We start from the raw sequence: 23,622 nt of genomic DNA on the forward strand, positions 1-23,622 counted from the left end.
CATCTTGGAAAAGGGTGATGCGAAAAACTCGTAATCCTTTTGCGGAGTTAACGTGCCTACATTTTTTTTTCCATCACTTCCGGACCGCCCTCAAAAACTCAGTACCGTTCCTGGACTTTCCAACGAAAAAGTCCTGTAATGACACTAACAAACCTGGCGCCGCCTGAGGAAACGGGGTTGGTTCACCAGGGCTCTACCAACTTCGACAAGGGTGATCGGCAAGGCGTACACTTTTTCAGTACTTCCGGACCGCCCTATTTCCGGACTTTCTGAAAAATTCCAGACCAGTAGACACCCTGCTGGACCAGTGAACATCGTATAATGACATGAGCAACCCTGACGCCGCCACTGAAGGGATTGTTCGAAGGGCTCCACCATCTTGGAAAAGGGTGATGCGAAAAACTCGTAATCTTGCGGAGTTCGCGTGCCTACATTTTTTTTTTCATCACTTCCGGACTGCCCTCAAAAACTCAGTACCGTTCCCGGACTTTCCAGCGAAAAACATCCTTAAATGAAACTAGCAAACCTGGCGCCGCCTGAGGGAACGGGGTTGGTTCATCGGTGCTCCACCAACTTCGGCAAGGGTGATCGGGTAGGCGCTGGGACGAGTTGGGCGAGGCGCCGATCCGCGCTGGTTTTCGCGAAGACGGCGACGACCACGACAGCGGCGACGGGCCGAGAGCTACGTGCGGCCGCCAGCGCGGTTCATGGCGAGGATCGCAAGCCCCTCCCGCCCCCGCCCGCCCGGTTCCTTGCCGGAGCCGGAATGCACTCGTGGTGCAGTTCCCAACTTTCCATCGGAGCGCCCCGCCGCCACCGGATGCAGTGGCGATCCTCCCGAGCAAAGCTCATTTCCCTCAATTTAAATTAGCGATACGCCATATTGTATTCACGTTTTCAAAGATAGGGACCTCCGTCACAACGGGATTAGGAGGGTGTAGGAGTCAAAAATTCTAATGAACGGCCGCTAATGATGAATCCGTCTCTACCAAAAAAACTGTGCATTTGTGTAACACCGCCCTTGATAACAATCCACGGAACGTAATTGGACGAAAAGGTAAGTGGATGTCAAAAAATTACGTGACGTCCGAGATGGTGGGTGGGTCTCACGGTTGCCGGATTAAACGATAAAATTTGGATAATTTACATGGGTTTGAGTGAGGAAAATATCTGGCAACAATTGTGGGTCTCCGTGATTTTGGGACCTAGAGCGTGAAAAGGGGTGGGAATGTCTAGTTGGGCGTTACATGATGGTATGTATATTCGATTTCGAATTTTTATTCTTCCTTTCCCCCCTCTTTTTTGGATATTTGTTGGTGTTTCAACTAATTTTTTCTTGCTAATTTAACGGGAAAGAATTAGCCACAACAGAATGTTTTTTGAAACACGGAGACTTCTGATTAAAAGAAGCTGTGCCCCTTTATTTTCTTCAATGAGAGAATTTCTTATAAGTTACTTTATGGAAATAAGGTGAATGTGGAAGCAAATGTTACTTAATGACGTTAAGGATGTCCGGACAAGCGTTATGATCGCGTTTCAAGGGTTGGATGAGTATACAAGAATCGAAAAAATTGCGTCACGTACTTCATGGACAACCTCCCCTCGGGTCAACGCTATTTTCATCCAAATAACGATCGATGAGCAACTTGATGCGCAAAATTTCGGAAAATTATGACTGATCATTATTGCCAGATAGTATTGAAAAATCAGCACATTTGCCCGTTTAAATCTATGTAAAATATCCACACTCTAACGATCAATCTGGCAACCTGATGACAGTTGATTGCCGAGCAAGCACTTAGATACCTGAATTTTTACAAATTAGGTTTGATATTCTGAACCTCTTTGGTCATCAGTCATCAATAGGCAAATCGGAGCGTTGACTACCGAAAGAAACTACTTATACCCTCAAGACAAGACAGAGGTGCGAAGGGGTGGATTCGGCGGAGATCCACTTCCGAGGTGCGGAGAAAAGTATTAAAGGAATACCCGAGAACCGAATCGTAGAGACCTTTTAAATGTAGAATGAGAGAGAAAAAATAAAAGGAGAAAATTGAAACTAGGTAAACGGTATGCCTATGAGAGTACAATTTTTTGGAAGGAAAAAAAAAAATTAACATCCGTAAAACACTAAAAATAACTTTTCTGCGATCAGTGGCGTGGCGTGAATGATCGATTATCGATATATAAGCATTTGAAGCTATGGTAAAGAATCGATTACTAGTGTTCGCTGCGAAATCGATCTTTTTTCATAGGTTTGAGTGGCGTATCGATCGATATATCGCAAAGCACGCCACGCCACTGTCTGCGATACAATGAAATTTTCGTTTCTCCAAAACGGGCAGATATCAAGTTCAGCTCTGCCTACGAGTGAATCTTCGATTCTTACACGGGAGCATTGATGCGACTATTTTAACTCTCCGGGAATCGTAGTGTATCAAATCATGTTGAAGGCGCACGGAGCGTTTGAGTCGCGCCAATTGTGCGTTGTGCGTGCGGTTTGGCGCGACCCTCTACTATCTCGTTAACCGTTGAATTTAAAGGGTGCCTTCATATTTCCAAAATTAGCTTGAATGTACCCGTCTTTTTATGTTCGCTCAAAATTTTAAAAAAAGACCATGAAACCGTTTCATCTGAAAATAACATAAAATGAGCTCAAGCTTCCTGATAAAGTTCACTGATTCATGGAGTTGTCTTGCATTTCAACAGATGAGAAAGTGATTTAAAGCAACCAAGTCGGTTATATGTGATGCATTCGTCGATTTAAATGTACCTACTAAGCTTAACGTCGCAAACAAAATAAACATTAAAAAAATAAAAAAAAGATGCGACGGGCGAAGATTGATTAAAATCGTCTCAGAAACTCGAATAGGACGACACAACAGAGATTCGGAAAGAGTATAAAAAATTAAAGAATTTTAAGGTGATGAAGAGAAAATTTAGGGACAATCGACCTTTCAAAAAAAAGGATATGATTTTTCATTTTGAATATCTCTCATTGAAGTACCTGTGCTGGACGTTGGCCGTAAATAGAGTGTAACTCTCATAGGTATAGTGGCGCGAAGAAAGAGGAGAGTCAGAATTTTTCAATTCAACTTAAGAAATTTTCGCCACGTATCGAGAAAATTTCAAAATTTACGAATACTTGATACCCTAGAACAATGTTGTTACAATTATTTTCCACTACTGTATCTTTATTATACCTTCATCAAAGCTTCTCACCTTGCATGATTGGGTTTCGTTCAGCAATACTGAATTTGGCTTATATGATTTGGTAACATTTTTTTTTTTTTTTTTTTTGGTAAAATGTATAACCTGTATTTCGCGAGCTTGCGAATCCTTTTTCATCACCGAAAATAAGGAGAATAACATCCTAAAAAAATTGAAACCGCACTAAATTCCCGCTGGGCAAGCCTTAGGTTCATTTAACTGACAGGGTGTTTTTCTTTCTTTCGTTTAAATCTTTCTTCCAGGACAGTGAACCTTCACAACAAATCATCTCCTCCCTCTCTCAAAAAAAAAAGAGGAATTGGTCTGTTGCACACAGTAGTAGTACGGGAAAGTGAATAGACTTGCCATGTGTAAAATTGCTTGAAAATAACATTGGCTACATCAAAAAAATCTGTTATGTACCCCCTAGCGCGATATCTGCGTAGTCTGTAACACGTATTTCCAACTTTACCGCGTCTGCGGGCAGTTTTCTATGGTGGCCTTCTGTCAGGTTTTTAGAGAGACCTAACCGAAATAAAAAACAATTTCACTAACTTTTTATAGTGAATGATTTTTTTTCGTTTTCTAGTATGCGTCTTCTGCTTCTTTCTTTGTTTTGCAAAAACAAAAGTTTCAACTCTATTGAAATTTTGCGCAAGGGAAGTTTTTATCAGATCTCAAGACTTTGCTTATATGGGTTTTTCTTTCTGGGCGAACCTGATTGTCTGCCAATATGGAAGACTACCCGCAGACGCGGTAACTTGGAAAAAGCTATACCAGATCGCGCGCCAATGAGTAGATTTCAAACTTTTGTGACATGCTCGATGCGATTTTCGTGCCATTTTACAAGCAGGAAGTCTATACACTTCGCTGTATCTCTTTCGCGCAACAGACCCATTAAAATTAAACAAAATGATTGTAGAATTATAATCTAGACAAAATTGACGCATTTTAAAAATTCGATCCGATCTACGATGTGAATTATGAAATGTGAAAACAGGCAGTGAACTTGGTCATTATCATTCAGTCATGTAGAAGAATGACACTACGAACGTCTTTTATTGATTTGCTCTTGATGTGACGCAGTTCTTTTCCATTCGACTTCACGGAAAAAATTCAATTGCTGATTTAACAATTCAATTGCTAAAAAAAGTGACTGCAATGTTTCAATGTAGATTTTACAACACAAAAATGGTACTTTAACCACCCCCGTGGTTAAATTAGCTTCCAATAGTGGTTAAAGTAGCATTTTTTGTTGTGAAATCTACGTTGAAAAGTTGCTGTCACTTTTTTGAGCAATATAGTTGTTAAATCAGCAATTTAATTGTATCCGTGTTGGTCCAGATTATCGTGTCTATGGTGTTATGTATTTTCAACGGAGTTTCGTTACGGAGGAAAAGTCCGCTGAACGAGTTTGTGGGAGCGATCTTATACATAACCGAACTACACGAGCCATCACGATCAATTTCTCCTGAATGTGCTCTACCGCACGCTAGAAGTCCGTTTCGGAGGATGCGACTATTTCGACGCCAGGGAGCGATTTTTGCCTACCTTCGAAGTTGAAGGCGGACAGCGCTCCGTGACAGAGATTCCGGTCCGCGGTCCGCCTTCAATTTCACCGGGTAGGCAAAAATCGCTCCTAGGAGTTAAAATAGTCGCATCCTCAAAGGGGACGACTAGTAATTCAGTTTCTGCGATGCAGTGCTTACTTGGGCAGAAAGCTCGTCATGAGTGGTTCTCCGACGTTAATTCAAACGATTTTTCCCGAAATAATCCAAAAATAATTTGCAATAAAAATGGTAGGTACGATAATTACATTACGGGCACTGATGAATTATGAAAAAATCTCGGCAGATTTTGACTTTTCGGCCAAAAAAGTGCAAAACCCCAGGGCATGAGCCTAGAGAGTTTTCTCAACCAAAAAAATTGGAAACATTCAGAGAAATGTAAGCAGGATTCTACTTGAAAACAAAAAAGGTTGCATTCGATACAGAGGTCTATTCACGGCATAACTTGCTCTTATTAACCTGCAATAACTCTGTTCATTTTTCGGCCCAAGCGAAAACGTAGTGTCTCAATTCTATAATCTCTAAATACTACTGAGAATGGGAAAGTTTTTTATTACAAGGTGGTAAGTTTTCTTGAAGGGTGCAGAAAGTTCCATAACGTTGGCCGATTACTGCGATCCGGTGATCCGACTTTAGAAGAACGTGCGATGATATGGCAAAATGCCCAATTTTCCGGTAAGCAGAATGTGCGATTTGTCCTACTTTTCTGAAGTTCGGGGGAAAAAGCAATCACTTTTGAAAATTGCCACACATTTGCCGCAATCCTAGGATCACTAAATCGGGCATTTTCTGCACCCATGGTTTTCTTAAATTACTGAATTCCTAGACTTTTCTATGCACTTTTAGGGTCTCTGAACAAAAAAAATTCTGACTGTTTCAGGACTTTTCAAACTTTTTCTGGCTTGATTTCTCGATGATTTTCTTTCCAGAAAATTGATTTTAAGTCGGAAATAATTAAATATTCCGGCACGAAGAAAGAATTTCGGGGTTTTGCAGCAAAATTCGAAAAATCACTTTCTGATTCTTCAGGATTGGACAAAATTCCCTGCCTTCTTCAGGTTCTCCAGGACTTTTTAAAAACTTGTCAAATTAGGGGAACATTAAGACATAGTTTAGCAAAAAGAAACCGAGAAAACATTACATAGTTGCTAAGACAGTGCATCTCCTTACTCGCCATACAGCAAACTTGAGAGCTCGCAATACAATGAAATTTCTAGATTGTCGCCTTATTGGTATTTTCGTTCGAGTAAAAATAGGAACTGGCTAAACTTTCAGGATTTCGGAAAAGGAATGTAAGAAGTTGCATAATCTTAGTAGCATTGCAATATACAGTTGATTCCGGTTTAGCTTCATCTATTCATTCTTTAAATCTCACAAAACGACTGTTTCATACAATGAACCACTGCCTGGGTAAGAATTCAACTTCCACAAGACATGTTCCTCCGTCAAATTTTCACACAAAACCTGTGTAAAGGCGTGAATCATTGGCGTTCGATATTTCCCATATGAACTATGGTACAGGATCGGTTATTAGGTTGTTCGTCGCAGACATCAATATAATAGATCCCGTCCCACAGATTTAAATGGTAAATCGATCGATTTATCGCACATCACAACATGCCACTGCATGAAGTACGTTGAGCATATTGAAAACTTCCAAAACTAAGTCACAAGTGCGGAATGACGCGAGTAATTTACACCAGAATCAGTTAATTCAAACTTTTCACCCACAAAAATACCAAAAGCAACGTAACGGAACATCCTTGGACGAAGGAACGTAATAACTCCATTCCAAAGTTGCAAAATTGACACAAATAATTAATATTTTTTTGTTTTACAAAAATGTACCTGTCCAATTATTACCCGAAATTTTTTTGATTATTGCATGAGGTCCGAAGAAACATCAGGGAAATTTTCAGCTAGAAATTTCCAATTTTCTGTTGGTAAAAATGTAATTTTCGAAGTGAAATATGGCAACATTGAAATATGGTTACGCTCTTTCGAGAGAGAAACGAGGGATTGCCGGTTCAAAAGTCATCGCATTGACACATTCTCAATGTATGATGAAAGAAGAATTCACCCCCACCTTTTATAAAATTTATAAAGCTGACTTATTAAGAAGAACTCAGTGCCCAGAGAAAACCTTCTAAAATTAGATACGTACTTAGTTGGACTTCACTAAACTTGGATTTTATTTGAGGGCAAAAAGCTTAACGTAACGTATGCAAAAAACAAAATTTTCTTAATTTTGAGCTGAATTTAGAGACATTCACAAGGTTCATCCCACCGTATTCTAGGTTTGTGGAGGAAACATAAAATGGTCGTGGTTAACTTTGTATTTACAGAGGATGCATGACAGCATGGCACCTCACCCTGAAAAAAGAAGCACGCGATAGAAATCCTATATTCTTGTAAGTAATGCGGCTTTTATTAAGGTAAAAAAATTGGAAAATCTAGGCGGAAAAAGCCTGAAATCAGACGGAAATACTGCCATGCTATGGGAAAACACTGTAGGGACATTTGAATGTTGCCAAATTTTCCTCGAAAGAAAAATTAATTCTTGAAGCTAGTTGTGAATATTTATCTTCGACATTTTTGAATTTTTGAGATTATACTGGAAAAAATTGGAGGAAAATTTTTTCGGAAAATTAGTAAGTTAGGGAAACAAAAATTTGGCTAAGTCTAAATGACCATACGGCGTTTTTCCTCAACACGACTGTGTAAGACTATGAGCCACTTGGGATCAGCACTACAATGCTGTGGGAAAACAGAGTGAACATTCGAACGCTGCCGAATTTCCTGGAAAAATGCGAATTTTCTGGAGGAGCCTAATCTTCTTTCGAACTCTCTTCCTTCAAAATTCTAAGAGAATTGCGACTTGATACCAACCACCACCGTTTTAGCGAATTTAAACGAGAAGAATACATTCACAAAATTTCAAGATGGCTTAAGTTTCTGTTTGAAAATTAATCATCACGGAAAATTCGGCAACGTCTGACGTAATTAGGCTGATTCCGGTTGTATCTGACCATTAGAACGTCACCTTTCGGCCGAAGTATCACAAGCGCCATGCGACGTTTAAAAATTTCCGCAGCCACTTTATTTTTTTACAGAGAAATTGTCAGTTGAATCTGTTCGAAAATATCACTGAAATTCATCAGCAGCACAAAGAAAATTCAGTGAAATTTTCGAACAGCATCGTTGAACAATTTCTTAGTAAAAAAATAAAATGGCGGCGGAAATTTTTAAACGTCGCATGGCGCTCGTGATACTTTGGCCGAAGGCGACGAGATCTTAAAATCCGATTTCGAAGAGAGATATTCACAACGATCCTCAAAAATAGATATTTAATCGGGGGAACTGGCAACGCTGGAACGTCCATGACGTCGATCCGGAAACCTTAAAATCCGATTTAGAGGAGAGACATTCACAACTATCCTCAAAAATAAATATTTAATCGGGGAACTGGCGACGCTGGAACGTTCATGACGTCGATCCGGTACAGCGTGGTGACGAAACGCACGCTGATCCGGGCGACGGCGATCACGATTCACGAATCCAAAATGGCGGTGGGAGAGATTCCCGAAAAATCGGACGTCGAACGGGGTGCGGGCGCAACAGGATTTACCTAGAGAGACCAGTCCGCGGAGCCGGAGGCAGGCAAGGGATGAAGGCCTGGAGGCGAGGGTGTTGCACGTGCACGGGGGTGGCGGAGGTTGTCGACGACGAATCCGTTTTCACATCCGAGTCCGACGCGAACAAAAGCGGAGAGCGGCGAGCGGCGAACCCTCGTCATCGCTCAGCTGAGCGGAACTCCGACTCCGCCGCCGCCGCGCGCCCCTCCCCGCCCCGGCCGCCCGCGTCACACTGCGCATGCGCCAACGGCTCAACAGGAGAGACCAAGGACGTTCACCGCTTTGCTTTGCCTCGACTTTATTTTTTCGTGATAGCGGACCGAAAGCGTGGAAGGCTCCTCTACAGCTCGTCTAGCTGTCGAGTGGAGCGCTGTTGCTTTAATTAGCTAACCCTCCGAGCGGGCTCCGGATCCACGGCGGCGGTGGCGTCGCGACGCTGAGCTGACGCCGCGCCGCCGATCCGATCCGGCGCTATGCATGCACTTCGTGAACCCCGTTTTGAATAAGTGCGAGCCGCGAGTGCGACGCCATCTCGCACTTCCGATACCTTTCCCCCGCGGGGTCTCTTTCTGGTCGTATGGCGCTCGGTCTCGAAAACCGGGGTAAAAAATGGCGCCGGTTTTTGATAACTGAAACTAGGAAACATGAGCAGAACGAGGAACCAAGGTGGCACCTCAACAAGGGGAATCTGGGGTGGGGGGCACGAAGAACCCTGCCTAGTTCCAGCTTAAAAATGGCGCCGGTTTTTGATAACTGAAACTGGGAAACATGAGCAGAACGAGGAACCAAGGGGACACCTTAATAAGGGGAATCTGGGCTGGGGGCACGAAGAACACTTGCCCAGTTCGGGCTGAAAAATGGCGCCGGTTTTTGATAACCATAAATAAGGAACATGGGCAGAACGAGGAGCCAAAAAGGCACCTCAACAAGGGGAATCTGGGCTGGGGGCACGAAGAACACTGCCTAGTTCGGGCTAAAAAATGGCGACGTTTTCTGTAACCGATCAACTATGGGGGGTCCTAACTGCGGGACTCCCCTGGCTCCAAAGGAATGTTGGGGAGAAATTAAATTTGTAGGGGGGTCTCGAGGAGCCTCCCCCTCATAATTTTGAAAAACCGTATCGTCTCAGGAGTAATTTCGAGCTGTTCTCGTCGAAAAGTCGATCCAATTGCAATTTCCAGGAGGACGGATGTGTCGCGCCCTAAATTAGCAAAATCCCTCACATTTTTTAGAAGGGCCACGTAGACATAGATTCCTGCCCCCATGCCCTCTCTAGTTTCAGCCGTGAACGGGGTTGGTTCCGACTTTGAACAGCTATCACACACTTTACTTATAGCCAGTCTTGCCAAGAGAAACATCTATGTACGAGAGAGTTTTCGGTACAGCAACGCTCAGTGTATTTTGAATCCGACAGAGGGATAAAAATCCGAAAATTTAGAGTACCGAACATAGGATAGTATAACATTAGCCAGCTTTTTCTAAAAATCGTGGAGAAAAAAGAAAATATGATTCGAAATTAAGGTAATAAAGGAAGAGATCCTCCACCATAATGTGCTGCCTCGCTGTTTGTGTCTTAAGGAATCAATAATTAATAATTATTATCAGAATGCAAGAAATTGATCCATAGCGTTTAGCAGCATCAACACTAAGTAATAAACATCAAATTTGTGAAGATTGAACATTTTAATCGGAAACTCCCATGACGGATGCCACCCATTGACTCAATGTGTAAAAGGGAGGAGTATAGCGTGCAAAATAACTCTCTCCCTACTCTCCCTTACACATTGAGTCAATGAATGAGCGAGTTCGTTGTGGTAGTTTCAGATATATAGTTTCAAAAAATCTTCATAAGAATGTCATTCTACTTAGCAGTAATGCTGCTGCACTTTCGATTTGGCGACAGATTCATTTTCGCGGGTAGCTTTCATTAACGGTCTGTCGTTTGCATTGAAGTGAATGAACAGCAAAATTAAAAAAAAAAAAAAGTTTTGAATAGTGACATAGATTTTCGTTCAAAAGAATCACGAACTTTTCTCAGAAAAGAAACACCCGTTGAATGCACTGATGGTGAAACAGCATAACACGAATAAAACTCTGAGCGCGTGACTTAGCTTACGAGACAGTTTATTATTGCAAGTTTTGATGCCAGTTAAAATGCGATTTAATGATTTCCGTTTCTAGGTGATATAACTATTATGCTCTAACGACACGAATTTTCACACGCCGATTTACTAGGCCACTGCTCTTTCAAAATAAATTTAGCAAATAGAATACTCATGAAATTCTCTCATTTATAGAGGTATGTAGGCTTAGGCAGGGAAATTTCAGAGTACCTCTGTTATAATTGAAATATTCTTAATTATAGGTACTAAGCAAAAGAAATATGCGACCAAGCTTTTGAGACACGAAAAAAATTAAAATCATAAAAGCAATACAACAACTCGTGCTCCGAACATCGAGGTCTAAGTAACTTACGAATGTATAAAGTGTTGTTGTCGAGTCATTGATTTTTAATATTTAAAAATGTTGATACATCATGATGTATCAACGTGCACTTCGGAAGAATATGTAGTTGCATTAAACTACGCTGCGATAAAATCGACACTAAACGGAAAGAGAGAAAGAGAAACTAACGAGTTTTTAAAGTCCACGTTGAAAATATACTACAAAAAAGGAAAAGAAAAATCTAAAAATCAGTAATTTAAAAGAGCGCGGATTTACTTTAAAAACAAAGTGTGCTTGATTGAGCTCATCTTCTATAAAACAACTTCACCATCACAGGAAAATGTTAATATCCGTTCGTTAAAATTCTTTCGTCTATATTTCCTCAAGTAGAAACCGAAAGTCAGTGAGAATTCGCGCATTTAGACGAATTTTGAGTGCTAACACTAATAAAAAATTGGTTAAAAACATTTTTTTACACTAAAAAAAACATGCTCTTTGATTCAAAGAAACTTCTTTTAGAGTGAAGACTTTTTCTTTTTCATTGAAAAAAAAATGTCACCGATAACATACGTACTTATTTTTCATGGTTAAGACAAAATAAGTAGGTATGAATTGAAAAAAAAAAAAAAAAAAAAAAAAAAAAAAAAAAAAAAAAAAAAAAAAAAAAAAATTAATTTCGGATTAAAAATGTAGTAAAGAGATTTTTTTTTATTAATAGGAAAGAAAAAATTTTTAAGTGAAATGTAGAAGAATCAAAGAGGAATAGCGCGCTTTCAATTCCGAGGAAGAACAGGTCGACGATGGTCGGAGCCCGAAGCGAGACACAAACGCGGGATACAACTTAACGTGCTCTGCGGTCGAGGGGAAGTATCACGAAAACTGAAGGCGAATCATGCGCTAACTGACCCAACGGTAAGCGCAGCGTCGCGTTCCTCGATCAGAGCGCTCAGGTTCAACATCGAAAACTACTTCTATGATTCAGCTGGTTTCGTTCATACAAGAGGAGATGGGAAAATTCATAAGTTGGATTTTCGACGCCTGAACTTCGAGAAAAATGAATTTCATCGAGGCTTGATCGAGGACGACTCCCGTTCTCTAAGTTTCTGCGCATAAGAACTTTCTTACGAATGAATACTGCTCTTCGAGTGGCTATTTTGCGCTTCGATTACAATAGGGGGATCAAGCATGTTCATAGGACATGCAATGACAAAACAACAAAATAAATAAATGTTTCAAGACAATGATGGTTGAAACTAAGTTTAAAGATTCCACCGGAATGTTCCCGGAACGGCACAGCGCATGAAAGTATTACAGAGCGTGCATTCTACTAAATATGTCGTATTGTTCCTATTTATCTCAAAATCATTCTCAAACTTCACCTCAGGTCCTGCTAAATTGGTTTTTCAACTATTGCAGAAAATTAATGGTTCAATTAATTTAAGCAATAATTGAACGACACTTGCTCCGCGGCTGAAATTTCAAAAATTTAACGTCAGATTTTTTTTTTCTTCTCCGTCTTTCGCTCATTCTTTGAGTTAGATGACTTCAATCGCCTTTTTATCACAAAACTGTCCGTGACCGACTTATCGATGACGTATAATTATTAGCGATCAAGACAAAACGTAATGGTACCTACAGCTTGACGGTTACCAGCTCCCGTAATGATATTAAGTTAAAACAACGATTAACTCCTTGGAGTCCGATAGCAAATACCTGAGTGCATTATCAGTTCTTTTAAACAAGGATACATTTTTCAATCCTATCTTTCAAGTATTTTTCCGACACTATGATTTGCTTCTTTTCAGGATAATTTTTCTCGAAAGAAAAGTAAGCTGCAGCTAAACAAGGGGTTATAAGAAAACGTAGGGGTTTCCTTACCGTCGGCTTTCAACTGGACAGAGTTTAACAAAATCACACCAAATTACATTTTGGAAAAAAAATGAGTTGAGAGTTACTAATGAAACTTATCGAACATTGAAAATCTAGAAACAATATTTTGTCTTCAAACTTTGTCCTTAACATTAAGTATTAAAGCGGAACATAAACTTGAACCCTCATCATGTCCGTTCTAACTTGATGCAACTTTGTGCATTCCTCCTAAACTCGGTCCTAATACTGCCGTGCCAAGGAAAAACTCCGTATGAGCCACTAGGAGTTGTTAAAGTTCCTTCGACAAATCACGAATTTTCAAGAAAATCTGTGAATAATTTCCTTCGATTTTTCAGAGGATTTCGCTCGCAATTTGAATGTAAAATCAGCTGTAAAATCACATTTCAAAGAAAGATATTTACAACCTCCTCTAAAAATAAATATTTTTAAGAGGAAATTTGGCAACGTTTGAGTGCTCATTCGACGTTTTTACATGGCACGTCAGAGTAGCAGTGGCGAGGCGGGAATGATCGATTTTCGATATTTCCCTATTGAAAACTATGGTAAAGAATCTATTTTTAAGGTGTTCGTTGCGAACACCCTGTTTATCGATCCTTTTCTATAGGTTTAATGGCAGATCAATCGATATATCGCAAGGTACGCCACGCCACTGCAGAGTAGAGCAATGATTTTCATCCCGATGATATTGCCCTGTCTGCGGTTTACGTTCCCAACCATGCTCTTGTAGAGGAACAACTCTTAAGGGTGCGTTATACTGCCTAAAACTGAAGTTAATACTGTCATCCTAAGGAAAAACGCCGTATGAGCCTTTAGACGCTGCCAGATTTACTTCAATTAAAACCGAATTAGCTGGAAAAATTGCCGACATTTTTCTTCAAAATTTTCAGATAATTTTGTTCGCAATTAGCTCTAAAATATCTGAAAGTTTCAAGGGGAAACATGTATAACTTTCCTCCAAAATTCATGTTTTATCTAGAGAAATTTGTCATTTCTCGAATGTTCATACCTACGGCGTTTTTCCTTAGCACGGCAGCAAACATAAAACTCGAATTGGAAATGGAATAATCATCCGATTTGGCATCGGCAACCTTGACTAATGCCACCGCTCCGAGCTCGGCCGACCGACCTCTTACTCGGCTCCCGAGAGTTGCTTGAATTTTAGTTTTCCACCTCGAGTCGCGATCACTTCTGTAATAATTTGCGGTTAATATGTCACCGATTCCGCGTTGCCAACTTGAGAAAATCCTGCCTTAAAACAGGGGTGACCACAGTCGTTCATTTTGGGAATGGAGCTCTTAAATGTCACAGGGATTCGCGATTTAAGTACTTTCCCTCGTGTAAAATTTTGCGAAAAACAATATGGTGCCACTAGTTTTCTACGGGACGAACTCCAAAGCTCAAAAAAGCTCTCAAAGTTAGGGATATAAAGGAGCGGATTGCGTACGGTGCGGTGAGAATCCACCTTAAGAACCGGTCAAGCTATCGATCCATGCACTGACAGGGAGCAAATACATATTAGCACTGCCACTTTGTTCGGGAACTCCAAGGCTGGAGCCATGGTAAACCTGATAGGTATTTGCTCCCTATACGTGAATGATAGGTTGACTGGTTATAGAGATAAACTTTCGTCAGTCACCACACCATATCAACGGCGACCTCCTCTGTTGGGGCCTCAACTTCGAGACCTTTTCTTGAGCTTGGGAGTACGCTACGGAGAGATCCAGCAGCGCCATGGTGTTTCTCGCGAAATTTTGCAAACAAAAAAATACTTAATTCGAAAATCCCTACGAAATTCGAGATCCATTCTCTGATAATTTTGAAGGAATTTCTTAAAATTAAAAACACCACGGGATGATAAAAATGGTTTCAAGACTTTTCGTTCGGCTTTAGGAGGCAAGTTGAAACCAAACGACGCGACACGTAAAAATTTGCTACGTCTATATACGCAATTTTCCCTTCCGACTTTATCGATTTCCTTTGAATTTTTCCAGTTTTCCCTAACTGCGGCCACTTCTTTAAAACGTCCATTTTTTATACTTGAGATACAGGGTTAGTTTTTTGCACATCTATGATGTGTGGTAAGAGGTCAAGAAGGGCGACTTGCGACAAATAGAAGATTGGAAAGCCGTACAGATTTAACACTTCGAAACACTGCTGGAGGATAAGGACACACATCAGAACATTTTCGACCAAAATTGCTTACTCTTTTCTTTTTGCCGAATTGTTTGTATTGTACACAAACAATTTTTAAAGTAATTATGAAAGCAAAGGGGTAGAACATATTTGAAGAAGCGTGTACGCTAAATGCAAAGACAAGGATTTAAAGAAGCGGTACTTACTGCTTCAGTGCAAGGGAAATCTACTCACCTGCAACAGACAAAGAAACAGATTATTAGTATCAATACAGATATAATTCGATTTCATGTATTTGTTTACGCACTAATGAGCTTTTTTCTTTCCTTTTCGTATACTCCTGCACCACGCCAATCGTTGGATTTCGAGTTAGCACGACAAGACATCAAAATGCGATACGCTCGATAGTTAAAAAACGACTTAGTCTTGGCTTGTCGTATCGACATAGTTTCAATAATCGGTCCGCAGGTGACGAAAGCTACGTGACCAACAAGAGTTTCCGCAAGTTAACAGCACACCCTATATCTTAGGATCTTTATCTTGACTAGGCCTCGTAAGTCACAACGTTCGCGGCGTGGTTTGTTGATCCAATCAAAATGGACGGCACTTGGCTCTACGGGACGATCTTACTGAAGTTTCACATGCAATCATACAAAACTAAAAACTAGATCATAATCCTAATCGCTAAGAATACAAATTTTGAATGCATATTTTCCTTGGGACAAGGATAATTCCCTGTTAACAATCCTGTATACATAGCTCATTTGGATTCAGTTGCATTTAGCCTGAATATGTCCTGTTCTAGAAAACGAAAAGAAAAAAACCTCTGAAAAGTTGGGATTTGACTTGACCTACCCTTTCAGCAAAGTTGACGATGATACAGGAATTTTTTAAACGGCAAAAAACTGATAGGAAATTCAATGAATAATATCACTGGTTCAGAATTGCTACTAAACTGCTATCTTAATCCAAAATTGAGTATTACGGTGCATGGATGAGTTACGTAATTCGGCAGATGAGATACTGATACTGGAGCACTAGAGCGAATGGAGCGCGGGCGGCCATAGAGGGAAACCCGCACTGTTGCCAAGTCCAACGAGTATCAGAGAAAATTCTGTCAGATAACTGGTTTCTGGATCGGTGGACGAGAACGATAGGTAAGAGGATGAATAAAGTGAAGAAGGAGCAGAAGAAAATGAAAGAGAGGAGGCAAAAGAAAACTAGGAAGAAGCAGAAGAAAATGAAGAGGAGGCAAAAGAAAAATAATAAGAAACAGGAAAATGAAGAAGAAGCAGAAGAAAATAATGAAGAGGAGGAAGAGGAGGAAGAAGAGGAAATAGAAGCACAAGTAAAAGGAAAGGAAAAAGAAGCAGAAGCAAAAGGAAAGGAAAAAGAAGCAGAGTTTTCTCTTCTTTCCTTATATTTTCCTGATTCCTTTTCGCCTATTTTCTTGCACATCTTCTTTTCCTCTTTTCTCTTCCTCCTCTTTCTGCACTTTCTTCTTTCTCTTCTTGTCCTTACTACTCTTCTTCTTCGGCTTCCCTTTCGTCCGATTTCTGTTGCTTCTTCATCTGACGCAAGTTAAGAATTAACGACCCGAATCTCCTGGACTAGGGGGTTGAAATGACGGTGTTTATCATTTCCTGTACTTAAAATGTTGCTTTTCGGGCACGCTAGGTTTTGACACGGGTTGACTCGAAGAAACGAGTGGGCCTTCGCCGCTGACTGACAAGTGGAAGCATGCTCAGAATCTGTATTCTGATAAGCTGCACTATCAGCGGTGGTAGCCAGGCTGGGGATTGGGATGAAAATTCACCGGTAACGAACGCTCATCGACTTGTCAAAATACGTGAATGATAAGAATGAGAGACAGCCCGTGCAGCAATGTACAGCATCAAGATAAAGGCAGGGTTGCCATAAAATTATGAAAATGAAATTCCCTGACATTATGGAATAAGCTTATAGTTTAGATGCGAAAGAGGAGGGGAAAAAATATATGGTGTATTTTCCTCGGTAAGTACTTATTTCCACTAAAAGAGGATGAAAATACATTATTTCTCTGTCTTTCCCTTCTTCCTCCGTTCTTTCTACTTTTAACTCATCTTCTTCCCCATCCTCTTCTCCTTCTCCTTCTCCTACTCTTACTTATCCCCCTCTCCTTCATCTCTTTCTGATCAATGTTTAAAAACTCATAAAAAGCGCAACCTCTGAACCCGAGCACGCAACATGTGACGTTGAACACATTATAAAAAGCAGATACAGGGGTTTCTAACATTTGTTCCGATCTACTTTTGAGACCCTGATTGTAATGGCAGGTTATTCGATAACAGTAGACTAGGTACTTGACGTACGGATCTAAAAACTTTGGGACTGAAGAACTAATGGCGCGAGAAGTCAGTTTATTGACTCAGCGAAGATAATCTTATGACGCAGTTGAACTATGCATTCCGATTATGGAATTTGAACTCCGCTTTGTGACTAGAGCGAGAAATAAGAGGGTGCTTCTTCGATAGCGAGGTTTCTGATTGTGCTTAACGAAAGCGTTTCACTTGCTGGTTTTCCTAGCCTCTCGATGAGTAAACACATCCTCACCCCACGCTTACTCTTGTGGGAGGGGGGGGGGGGGGAATTACTTTATGTATGGGAGAGGCAAGGGGTTTGTTCACCGTTTAATGTAATCAAAAAAACAATTTCTTTAACGATCCCGATAAAAAGCAGCACTTTCAGGGGAAGGGGGAGTGGTACATTTTTTAAAACAAGTTTAGTGAACAGGAACCGAATTAACTGCAATGATGCTAGCAATATGCAAAATCAAAATTGCAAATTGTTCTCAACCGCGCAGTTGCAAGGTTCTGATCAAACAATGGGCATGCCCTGAAAATAGTAACCCCCCCCCCCCTTTTATTCCTTCCTCTTCTTTTTTCGATGGTTTTTGCCTCCAGAGAAACCGTACGATTAGGGCACACATTCACCTGTTTGCGATTCCAAATAGATTCATTTTGGTGGAAACACAGCGCGTGCAAACAATACCACAAAATTTTAATGGGCCTGTGTGTTGGAAGTTTTGTGAAAACTGTCCGTGACGTAAAATTGCACAAAAATATTCATCAGCGCGTGATATTCATCTTTCCGCTTAAACTCGACGGGCTGCAGAAAATTGCGGAGGCCAAAAACTTTTTATTCAAGAGGAAAGAGATGAAAAAACTAAAGGTCGAAATAAAATTATAGAGGAGAAGAAGAGAGAACCATATCTAGGAGCATTGGTAGACCGGTAACATTGTTTTTTAACTTTTGTTTTTTCAGATTATTAAATTATTTTTCGACGTTTGAAAATGACCGAAAGACCGGTCGAAGCGTCCCGTTTTTGGTACATTATTGGGTTTTTTCCAACCTCGTCCCCGCCTTTTTTTGTCCTATTTTATATCTATGTTCGGGCTGTCATAGTGAACATTTGTTAATATCTAGGAGCAGGTAGCTCGATGAATTTTTCAGACTGATCTTGGGATTAGGTAATATTTACTTCACAATAAAGACTTCCCCTCATTAAAAATTAAAAGCGCTTAAGGTGATTCCTCCCATGAAGTTAACAGACATCGATATATCGAAGGAATTATTTGCTAAATTACGAGCTTTGCTTTTCTTTCTTTGAAAAAACATAGAAGTAACAGTGTAGAAGCATACTTCAGCAGTCTATTGGCAAAAAACCTCTTCCGAAAACCGTAAATTAAAGCCAAATGAGACTGAATGCAAAATATCGCATTCGACCAATACTAATCGAATGCGATATTTTCCGTTTAGTCTCATTTGGCTTTAATTCACGGGTTTTGGAAGAGATTTTTCGCCAATAGACTGCTGAAGTATGCTTCTACACTGTTACGTCTCTGTTTTTTCAACAAAGAAAGAAAAGCAAAGCTTGTAATTTAGCAAAATTCGTTCGATGTATCGATGTTTGTTTACTTCCTGGGAGGAATCACCTTAACCTTCTGCACTTTCCTGCAAGATAGAAGAAATTGCACTGCTAGACAATCACAATATTAGCGGCGCAGCATTGTAATAGATCTGGTTCCTTCCAGCAAAACTCGATACAATTTTATGCACTCCACGGGAGTATTCAAAAGCTTAATGGCTAAGTTTGACAATGAAAGTTACCGTGTTGCTCCTTAAAATTATCAAAAAAACAAAACTAAACGCTGGTCCGCTCTGGCGACACAGCAATAGAGGCGCACGTTCAGGTTCGCTCAAATTCAACATCGATGTCGGTCGCTACGGTGGGCTACTCATGCCGGCTAGCGTGATACATTTAAACGTACTCTGCGGTCGAGGGGAAGTATCATACGAAATGAAGGAGATTCTTCCGCAGCCTCGCTTTGTCCGATATTCATCTGTGCCATTCGTGATTGAAGGAAAGAGAGATAAAACCAATAAAATGTTATTCGATTGTTAACAATAAGTGTACGCTTGCATCACGTGAGGATTTGTATTAGTTTGGAGCAGCAGTCAATATATTGCCTGCTATTTCTGCTCCATTTTCAAGAGGAAGTCGGCAGTCGATCTTAGAGAATTATGAATTTTTGAGAAATGCTCCAAGTATTACAGAATTTATAGACTTGTTTTTTTTTTCACTTGCATCCTCCTCTTTCACTTTTCATGGTAGCCATTATTTCTTCGGCTTCAAATCATCTGACTTTTCCGACCTCTTTAGCTTTTCCTCGACTCCAAAATTTCCTAATCCCTGACTTTTCCTGACCTTCAAACAAAATTTCCAGCTGTTTTTATTTTTAATTTAAAAAAAAAAGAAGAAGAAATATGGTGACTATCGCTAAATTTAGACATACCTAATTTCCTTGTTTCAAGATCCAACTCTAGAAAACGGCAATCCGTAGCTGGTTAGAAGATAACAATGAACCATAGTAAGACCATAAAGAGTAATCAATTGGAAGATCAGCGATATGTTTTAGTGATTAGTAGATGTGTCAGAAGTTCCCTGATTTTGCCCGGTCACCGCGAATTCCCTGACTTTCCCTAATTTTCCCGGTTTGCCACACCGCCGGCAACTCAGACTTTCTTACGATATTTTAATGAAGTATTTACGTTGGATGTGATTTTGCCAGATGATTTTAGGTCATGATTACTGTGTAATTCCAGCAGTGGCGTGGTGTGAATTGCGATGGATCGACTGTTATGCCATTTAAACCTATGGTTAAGAATCGATTATTAAGGTGTTCGCTGCGAACACCCTGTTTATGGATCCTTTTCCACAGGTTTAAATGGTGTAGCAATCGATGTATCGCAATTCATGCCACGCCACTGAATTCCAGGGGTGCAAACGGTTGCAAAACGCGGACTCTTTATCGTGATCTGAGATTTTCGGCTCTCAGTCTAGAATTTGCATCACGAAAAAATGCCCGATTTAACGGCAAAACTTGCGCTTTGCCTGCGCTTTTTTTTAAAAAAGTTGAGCAAATAGAAAAAGGGGGAATGGTCATTACTTTGGAAAATATGTTTCACCATCCAAAATTTTCCTCACGGTTGCCTTACGCGATCTGGCATCGCGAGGTGAGGCATTTATTTCACCCCTGTGCTGAACTGTACAATCCTACAAGAAATCTTGTAACAAGTGCCGAAATTTCTGGTTCCCTCGGATATGAGAAATCGGAGTTATAAGCGTTTATAATGAAAAGATTCGAGTATCCACCTGCACATCTGCTTGTTATGTGTTTCATGCCTCCAAAATTCTTCCTTTTCAATAAAATAAAACAAGGGGAGCGCGAAAGTATATATATATAAAGTGACAACAGTGTCGATTATCGCGAGTTGCCGACAGTAGGACGTCACCATGGCTACGATCGTACGATTACCAAACTGTGCCTGTTGACAGGTGCATCTTACCGCCTTTGCTTTTTGACACTGGGTTTGCATCACCATTTTAATATAAATGGAACAATCTATATTTTCTTAAACTATAATTATGATTGGATATTAACTTAGAGGATTTAAATGGAGGGGTTGCCAACTTACGAAGATTGCCACTGCTGCGTTAGCAGGTATATCTAGTTTATTTTCATATTAGGAAATCCTGATTTTTTACTGCTAAAGCCTGATTTCAGAATTTTTCCAAATCATGATTTCATTAATTTCTCCGAATCCTGTTTTTTTGCGGAAAAAAATTAGGCGAATGTAACTTCACAAAAATTGCCGGATAAAAGAATCCGATCGGACGACCGACTTTTCTCAAATCCTGATTTTCAGACCGATTTCTCCTCAAATCCTGATTGACCTCGAATCCTGATAGAATCGTCAAAATCAGGAAAATCCTGATGCTATACACCCTGGTTAGTGGCAAGGAGGTTAAATCTCGGGATTTGCAGATTACAACAAATTAGAGGAGACCATTGGAGTTAGAAAAGGACAGTCATTTTTAGGGTATAAAGTATTCGGGGAGAAAAAAATTCCCTGATTTTTCCTGGTTTTCCATGATCAAAATTCCCTAACTTGTCCCATCGACTTTTTTGGCATTAATTCTAATGCAAATGACGAAAACATACGAACCATTATTCTTCAGGTAAAAATCACTCTAGTAAAAAAAAAATCCTCCATTCACTATCCTGAGTTGAACTTTGAATGATTAGAATACGGAGCCCCGAACCGGACCGAGACGTTCGATTGTGTGGCCAGCGCTGATGTTGGATCAGATTCCAAGTTACAAGATTTCAGGAATTTCCGTTCTTTTACGTAAAATTCCTCAGCTTTCCCTGATTCCCCTGACCAGATGAAATTCCCTGTCAGTTCTTGGTTTTTTAGATTTTCCACACCCATACAGAAGCTGAAATGTACGGTATTTTTCAACACCCCCTTCATGTTTTTACGTGTATCACTCATGAAACAGAGAAACTTTAAAATTGAACCATTATAGGGAGAAAGATCGAGGGAAAAAACCGACGAACTTTTAAGCACCCCTGATTCAACGAAAAAGCGTCGCACGACCATTCGCTGTTAAATGACCCAAATTCTATTCCGCGTAGAATTTCCGGTAACAACGAAGAAAAAGAAAAATGTAGACAAAAAACCAGCCATCCGTAAAAAAGGGTCAAAATTCATCTCGCAATTCCAGCGTTGCACCGAGCTTGGAGATTGTATGTGACTGAGATTTGCACCGACCCAATTTCTGCGTGCGCAGCTGTTTTGCTGGAACGCAATTTTTCCGTGCACGCAGAGCCGCTGCTGCCTTGCTGAGCGCAGAATTGTTCATTTAAAACATTTTATGAGGATCTGTTCTCCATTTTTCGATTATTATTGATTCGAATTTTCGGTTTCGTCCATGTGGTTATTCGAAATTGATAAATCAAGGCGCGATACAGAGTAAGTTTTAAACAAGATGAATGAAAGATTGTGTAAGAAAATCCGAGCAAATTTTTCCTCGGATACTTAGTTTTGACGGACTAAAGCAGAGCTGAAGCTGATTGGGTGATGTCCACACAATTTTTCCATTTTCTATAGTTTCACAACTTCTCCGACAAGATGAAATCCCTCTCCCAATTTATCGCTCGTATTTTGTCTGATATCGCCATTTCATGTTTAGGGCTCCCAAAATTTCTTTATTTTTTATTTCCTAGACTTTAACGCAGCCTCTGCTCGAAATTTCAACTTAGATTTTTTCTTATAATGACTTGAAAAACAGAAAGAGAGGAAAAAACCTTTTACATTCTAAAAGTTTAGAATGCGCCAGTTTCTTCGAACGAAAATTGAAGAAAAATATCAGGGGCTGTTTGAAAATGACGACTGTTGCTTGCAATTTGATATCAATGTGATATATCACTGATATACTGATCGCGGACACACTTCTGTCTAAAAGATGTTTTGGTAAGTCTCCTCAGTGAAAATAAGAAAAAAAAAGAACTAAAGCAAAGACTTGTAGACTTCGCGATGGAGATACGTATTTTTTAACACAGGCTATATCAATAAGCTGAAACCCGAGACACGGCTGAAAAACGTCAAATTCTCGCTCTTAATTGATTAAAAATCGAAAAAGAAATCAGTAATGCGGTGGAATGTGTTCGGTATTTAGATATTTGTTTATTTCCGGTAGTGATGCACTTGATTTAAAATGCAGATCCCGGTCAAATATGTCGCACAGGCTTGGAACTGCCACGGAAGACTGGAGTTGGGTTAGATTGGGTCACGCAACTAAATCAACTTCGAAGCAATGCGGAAGGTGTCACACTGAAATGAAGGCGCGTCACAGTTAGATCGCGCAGGTTTCTTCGCAAGCTACACTTAACGGAGAGTTTTAAGTTTCTCTCCTTTTCTCTTCGGTACACTGTGTACGAACAGTAAATCGATGGCTAAAGGGATCGGGCTGTGGAGGTGATCCACGGCAGTATTGAAGCAAATGGGTATTTTGAAGCTTACCGACTGCATGGAGGTAGAACAAAAACAACACGCCCGATTTAGAAGTACCGATAAGAGAAATTTCCTCGTTCAGAAAGGCAAAAACTATTCGATGAAAACAGGACTCCCTTTCTCCCATATTTTCGGTCCCTCTCTATGAATTTTCAAAAAAACCAAACATCGAGCAAGCTTCACTTACTCGTTGCTGTGATCAGTCTCACGCATCTTTCTTTAGTATACTTTTTATTACACAGCGTCACAAGATGGATTGATTGATAAAGCTCTCTCGAGGAGAAGCTCTAATTTCTGTACTGAGAGTTCCTTACTTGGGTTTTCTCCATCATGCACAGCCG

General features: G+C 40.2%; 1 protein-coding gene across 11 annotated transcripts in view; it reads right to left on the minus strand.

Annotated features, from left to right (window-relative positions):
* Window positions 1-23,622, minus strand: part of LOC109039571 (uncharacterized) — a 98,529-nt gene that overhangs the window by 69,728 nt on the left and 5,179 nt on the right. For 2 of the 11 annotated variants that reach the window (XM_072296009.1, XM_072296005.1), the window contains exon 2: window positions 15,088-15,115. The exons of 3 other annotated variants lie outside the window; for them this stretch is intronic. The gene's annotated coding sequence lies outside the window, so the exon portion shown is untranslated. Of the gene's footprint in view, window positions 1-8,406; window positions 8,616-15,087; window positions 15,116-15,736; window positions 15,892-23,290; window positions 23,442-23,622 lie in introns of those variants that run through there. 6 more of the 11 variants (XM_072296012.1, XM_072296007.1, XM_072296011.1 and 3 more) reach the window with 6 other exon arrangements.

Source organism: Bemisia tabaci, chromosome 2, assembly GCF_918797505.1.
Source record: "Bemisia tabaci chromosome 2, PGI_BMITA_v3".
Lineage (NCBI taxonomy): Eukaryota > Metazoa > Arthropoda > Insecta > Hemiptera > Aleyrodidae > Bemisia > Bemisia tabaci.